The following is a 7,158-nucleotide window of genomic DNA, read 5'->3' on the forward strand; positions in this document are numbered from 1 at the left end:
GAATGAACTCTCATTTTCCCCAAGGGAAAACAACATTTGACTAAAGGTCATTGTTGGGGTTGATGTTTTCACCAGATTGGAACATCATCCCATTGCCTCCTACATGAGTTTGTGGGTTGTTGTTGTTATTGCTCATCAATTCCATGATCCATTGATGCCTCTGCATTGGATCCATTTTGTTCACATATGCTTGCACAATATCCTTTGTACCTGTCCTCGGCATGCTTCGACATTACCATCTTCATCAGTGGCAGTGCAACCAGGGATGAGGACGATCATGATGACACTCCTTAAGGATTAAGGGGTGTCTTAAAAAGTGTATCAATCCTCTTGTCAATATCACTCATTTTTTTACCGAGCAACAAGTTGATTTCACTCAAGGCCTTAAAGTTCAAACCATGGACCACCCATTTGCTGCTAATCGTATTGAACATGACCTGGGTCATCTCTTTTTCCCAGTTTTCCTTGCAATGCTTCTTTAGCTGCTCAGCTGCTTTAATGGTTTTTTGGGAGAGGAAACTCTATTGGTTCAACATATTCTTGCTTTTCTCCATCTCAGGGATCGTCTCAAGCTTGGAAAGCACCTGTTGGACTCCCATGGGGGAAGGCCAAACCTCAAGTTCGGACTCATAAGGACTGTACATTATAGAACAAGCGTCGATATCACAAAGGGTACTCAACTCACTCAGTTTTTTCATCAAACTCTTTGTTCTTTTCTTGTAGGTGGCTTTCCTTGCTAAATCATCGGTGATATAAGCAAGCTTAACCTTCTTCCTCGTCATGGCTCTCAAAGCAAAAGGGGATATTGGAATGGCTTTTTCTTTTTCTTTTTCTAATGTATTTCTTTCCCAAACAGAAATTGGATGCTTTATATAGAGGTGAAGGGAGTGAAAATGTTCTCAAATTAAATGAAAATAATAACCAATAATTTTAGTATATAGAAGATATCATTGTAATGCATTACAAAGAATTCAATTGGATGGGTTAGGTTTTAATTTTTTTTATTTTTTCCATGATTAATGTTTCATGTAGATGTATATTTTGCTTAGTCATAAAGTGACGTCATAAGTATTACAACAAAAATTATTACGTATTTATACGAATCTTATAATATCAAATAAATCGGTTAGTTATAAAACAAAAAAAAAACGACTTTCATCATGTATTTATACAAATAACATTAAATATGAGACTTATAATAGTGCTAGTCCTTGTACGAACAAAATATGAGACTTAGTCTGTGTACTTATAGTAAAAAATTAAGTCCTCCAACTTTTTATTTAAAAATATCAGTTCAATAATTAAAATCATAACTATTTTCCATCAAAATTTATCAATTTGACAATTTGATTAAGCTGTCATCATTTGAAATGTTATATGATTGACGAAAAATAGTCATGCTAAGTTAATAAATTTCAATCAAAACTACCAACCATGATAATGATGGGACTAAGATTTTTAAATTGAAAAGGTAAAATGATTGAATTTTTAGCTTTTAAAGTATGAGGGCTAAATCTTAAATTATAGAAGTACAGGGACTAATAGCATATTTTATCCATATTATAAAAAAATCATAAATATTTTGTATATTAATCTATAAATGGTAATGCCCGATAAAAATAACACATACATAGATATATAAAAGGCAAGTGTTCAAACATACCATACATGTATGTACACCATGTCAATTTTTAGTTATTAATGGTAATAAAGTATATAAAAACAAAAAAAACTTAATTTTTGAAAAAATAATAGTTATTTTGGAAAATTAAAAAAGGCAAAAAAATAACATTATAATACTTAAATGGCATGTATCAGCTATATAATTACCATGTTAGAGTATTTGGTATTTAAGTGTGTAAATTGTTAACTAAAAATTGTAATAATGTGCTATATATTTTTTTCTTATAAATTTGGTAAATATTTTAATGTTATGACAAAACTAATAGAGAGATGATAAGTACGCCACCTAGACTAAGTATGACAACTTTTTTTGCTATCTGAATAGCCAAATTGTGTAAAGGGTGAGCTAACCGTTGGCTGAAAAGAGTTGTTGCAATAATTTATCTTCTGCTAATGTTGCACCACGAAGAAGATCAGATCGCCAATTGCATACAATCCCTAACGCTAACATTCGTCAACTTGGAATAGTTCAATTATCAAGATGGAAGCATTCGGTTGATCTACATATCCATGTTGACATGGTATATGTTGGTCGAATTGTTTATTATAAGCTTCCACTATATTTGCGGCTAAGTGGAAACACGAAAATATATACACTTTTTCATGCCCATTTTAACTCAAATTCATGCAGTTTCGGTAAAATTAGTGTCGAAAAATATATAATAATTATAAAATAATTAAATTATACTTAAATTATTAACATGTTGAATTTTACTTAATTTTATAGTAAATTTTGATTAATTTTTATCATTTTCGATAGATTCGCACAAAGGGAGAAAAACGGCTCGGTAGACACTACTAGAAGCGCAAAACTGGGAAGCAATTTTAAAGCTTCAACGCGAATTAAATTTTCAGCATAAGACGGTCCAAATTATGTGTATTAATTCATAATATAACTAATTTTAATTTTAATCCAATTTAATTTAGGTTAAATAAATTATTATTAATTAATTATAAAAGGGGCCTAGTTGAGCTGAACCGAGAAAACCGAACCAACCGAGCACTGGGCAGCCCAAAACCGTCCCACATGCTGACCCAATCAGCTTTCTTGACTGATTATTTGACTTGCAAAATGGCCCTTGAAGACTTCTTCAAATTGCATTCAAACCCCTCCACTATTTGTGCCTTTCTAAATTTGCCCCTACCTTAAAATAGCAAGTTTGAAACCTTCAAACTTGCCACGTGTGTGGCCGGCCATGGGGGGACTCAATGGCTGCTTATTTCTGCTAATTTTGGAAGCCATCTCAACCTATAAATACCCCCATTGGCTGCTCACTTCAAACACATCTCAACTCTTCTCATCTCTTCACTTCTCTCTCATTTTTTTCTCTTCATTTTCCTTCCATTGTTCTTAATTCCCTTGCCAATTTTACCTCTTGAGAAAGAGTCATTCATCCACCATTTGGAGTAGTATTCAAGTGTTCGTAGAAGCCTCGGTTCAACAAGAACAAGCGGAGAAGGAGGAGCGGATCAAATTAGTCAAGCCTCGGAGAAACACCAGATTTGATTCTTGTTCTCTATCCTTTTAATTTTTTTGTTGTTATGATGAAAATGTCTATGAATATTTGTGATGTTGATATGTTTAATTTAATTAATATGGCTTAAATTTAATTCGTGTTAGGTTGATTGCATTTCATCTACTTAATTTATTAAAATTGTGTTTGTGTTGTTATAGGCTTCGGTAAGATGTTTGATTAAGTAAAACCATGACTAAGTTATTCTTGCATTACAATTGTAAGGTAAATAATGAATTAATTATTTAAATGGATTGAAATTGTATTTAATTGACACAATACTTAATCAGTGCATGTTTAATCATCTAAGGTAGCTGAGGGTTAAATTAGCAATGGTATCTAACGATACATTAGCCTTGCATAACTTGCAAGATTATTGTGATTAAACTGTTTCAAGGTAGAAATACATTGTTACCTCATGTAATCTTTTGTGCTTTGTTTGAATTGGAATAGAGATATGTGCAATAGATTATTTTAATTTCAAAAGTATGTATGTACATGAACACATTTGCTTACTAAAATTGGTTGAATTGACATAGAGATATAGTTAAGAGATAAATGGATTTTGGTAGGTAAGTATGTTCATAAGTTAGCAAATTACCGAGTTGCTGTGAATTTATTCGTAACAACATGAACATGAGTTTAATAACTCTAAGTTAAGAAATGTAACTAATCTAGCACAATTATGTCATCTTGATTAAAATAATTTTTTGAAATCGTGCATTGGAACTTTTATTTTATTTTTATTTATTTTACTTAGTTAAAAATCTTAGTTTTTAATCACTTCCTCAAATCAAAATGTTTTTCTTCACTAAAGTGTTTTAAACTTGCATTCATAAATAATTCTTTTCACAGTCCCTGTAGGTACGATAACTCGACATTTACTTGTCACTTTATTACTTGTTGCGATTGTGTACACTTGCACATTTCCGTCGTTCCAAGTTTTTGGTGCCGTTGCAGGGGACTATTTTAAAAAGTCATTATTTGTGAATTTGTTAATTTTGCATTTCTGTTTATTTTTTTGTTCAGTTTTAAGTTAATTAATTTTTCTGTGTTTATTTCAGGTGGTTTTGAGTACTGACCGAATTATCAATTTACTCCCCGTAGACCCTGAGATAGAAAGAACTTTTCGACAGCAAAGAAGACGAGCAAGTCAAAAAAGGACCGAAGAGATGAACTTCAAAAATTTGAATCAAGGAAACAGAGTAAACCCTGCTTAAAATCCTATCCTTATTGCTGATGATAGGGATAGAGGTCTAAGACAGTCTGTGCCAGTATTTCATGATCTTAATCCGGGTATTAGGCAACCCGAAATCGAGGCACAACAATTCGAGTTGAAGCCAGTCATGTTCCAGATGCTTCAGACAGTGGGTCAATTCAATGGAATGCCTACCAAAGATCCTCATCTTCACTTAAGACTGTTTATGGAGGTGAACAATTCTTTTAAGTTAGTCGGAGTACCCAAAGATGCACTACGATTGAAGTTGTTCCCATATTCACTAAAGGACAGAGCTCGAGCCTGGTTGAACTCATTGCCACCAAATTCAATTTCCACATGGCAAGAGTTAGCAGAAAGATTCCTTATAAAGTATTTCCTGCCAAGCCAAAATGCTAAGTTGAGGAACGAGATCACTATTTTTCAAAAAATGGATGATGAGTCCTTGTATGAGGCATGGGAAAGGTACAAAGAATTATTACGGAAGTGCCATCATCATAGAATCCCACATTGCATCCAACTTGAGACATTTTATAATGGTCTCAATGCTCACACGAGGATGGAAGTGGATGTTTCTACTAACGGTGCTCTCCTTTCTAAGTCTTATAATAAGGCTTATGAAATCATTGAGAGAATTGCCAGTAACAATTATCAATGGCCAACCAATCGAGTAGCATCAGGAAGATGAGTCGCTGGAGTACATGAAGTGGACGCTCTCACTTCACTCGCATCTTAGATATTTTCAATGTCCTCAATGCTTTAAAATTTTACCACTAATGGGTTTAATAGTTTTGCAGCATAGCCACCGAACCCAGAATTCGTGTATTACATGGGTAACCAGAACCAAAATCGAGGAAGGCAAGGACTACAATTCAATTCCTATAACCTATCATGGCAAAACCACCCTAATTTCTCCTGGAGTAACCAAGGGGTTGGACCCAATAACACATATGCCCAACCTAGACCGACCCAGCCGCCTATCTTTACCCAACAAGTTCTGAAACAATCTCAAACTGAACCATTCAATGGCTTAGAAAATTTGTTGAAGGCATACATAGTCAAGAATGATGCCTTAATCCAAAGCCAAGCAGCTACATTGAAAAACTTGGAAAACCAAATGGGCCAACTTACAACTAAACTCAGAAACCGACCACAAGGTGCTTTACCTAGTTATACGGAGAATTCAAGGAATCTTGGGAAGGAGCATTATAAAGCGTTGACATTGATAAGCGAAAAGACATTAGAGCCCAACACCGTCGAAGTTGAAAGGGAGCTAGTCGATGCTCAAGACTCAGAAGAAGTTCAACCGAGTGTTGAAATTTCATTTTCATAGGAACCAGAGTTTGCAAAATCTAATAAGGTAACTTCTAAACCAGCTAATTCTGATAAATTAACAGCTTCGATAGAAGCAGAATTGCCATAAAAGATGAATCAACCAGTTCCAGAAAAGAAGCCTCCACTACCCTATCCTCAAAGACTTCAGAAGCAGAAGCATGAAGTTTAATTTAAGAAGTTCATATCAACATCCCGTTGGATGAAACACTTGAAAAAATGCCATACTACATCAAATTCATAAAGGATATCCTGTCAAAAAAATGAAGGCTTGGAGAATTTGAGATGGTAGCCTTGGTGATAAAGGAATGTAGTGCATATTTTCAAGACAAACTACCCCCAAAGTTGAAGGATCCTGGGTGTTTTACCATACCTTGCAATATTGGAGCAACATATTGTGGTAAGGCAGTGTGTGATTTGGGTGCGAGTATCAACTTGATGCCCATGTCAATATTTAGGAAGTTGGGGATAGGTGAAGTTAGACCTACTACGGCTACACTTCAATTAAAAGATCGATCCTTCGCACATCTAGAAGGAAAAATCGAGGACGTATTGGTACGTGTAGACAAATTTATTTTTCCTACTGATTTTGTTATTCTAGACTTTGAAGCAGACAAATAAGTGCCAATCATCCTAAGAAGGTTTTTCCTAGCAACTGGAAGGACCCTTATTGATGTGTAGAAGGGCGAGCTTACTGTGCGTTTTCAGGACGATTAGGTAACATTTAATGTTTTTAAGTTTATGCGATTTTCTGACACAATTGATGATTGTTCTGTAGTGTCTGATTTAGAGGAATTAATCATGGAAAGGGAAGTTAACTATGTTGAGGACCCATTGGAACAAATTTTGACATCAGACCCTCCAGGTGATGAAGAGGAAGATGAATACTTAGCTTTTCTAGAAGCTAATCAAAGGGGATTTAATCTGCAATCCTGTTTTGAATCTTTGGAATTAGAGAATAGGGATTATGCCCAACCAAAAGCCTCAATCAAGAAGCCACCTAAATTAGAACTGAAGGTACTTCCCTCACATTTAAAATATATTTATTTAGGTAACGCTTCTACTTTGACTGTGATTATTTCAGCAGAATTAACCGTTTAGTAAGAAAAGAAATTCATCCTAGTATTGAAACAATTCAAGAAGGTTATCGGATGGACCATAGCTGATATTCGCGGTATTAGTCTGTCTATAAGCATGCACAAGATCATCCTGAAATATGACAAAAAAGGGACGATTGATGGAAAACCAAGACTGAACCCCATTAAGAAGGACGTGGTAAAGAAAGAAATCATCAAGTGGTTAGATGTGGGTATAATTTACCCTATCTCTGATAGTTCGTGGGTAAGTCTGGTCTAGTGCGTGCGAAAGAAAGGAGATATTACAGTCATTAGAAACGAGAATGACGAGTTGATA

At 34.5% G+C, this 7,158-nt stretch overlaps 1 non-coding gene and 1 pseudogene across 1 annotated transcript; both read right to left on the bottom strand.

Annotated features, from left to right (window-relative positions):
- Positions 1–290: 290 nt before the first annotated feature.
- Positions 291–782, bottom strand: LOC107963301 (agamous-like MADS-box protein AGL80; annotated as a pseudogene).
- Positions 783–4,810: 4,028 nt separating this feature from the next.
- On the bottom strand, positions 4,811–4,917 carry LOC121220448 (small nucleolar RNA R71). Its single transcript, XR_005917650.1, has one exon. It is a non-coding gene; the product is annotated as a small nucleolar RNA R71 (small nucleolar RNA).
- Positions 4,918–7,158: the final 2,241 nt, after the last annotated feature.

Source organism: Gossypium hirsutum, chromosome D08, assembly GCF_007990345.1.
Source record: "Gossypium hirsutum isolate 1008001.06 chromosome D08, Gossypium_hirsutum_v2.1, whole genome shotgun sequence".
NCBI lineage: Eukaryota > Viridiplantae > Streptophyta > Magnoliopsida > Malvales > Malvaceae > Gossypium > Gossypium hirsutum.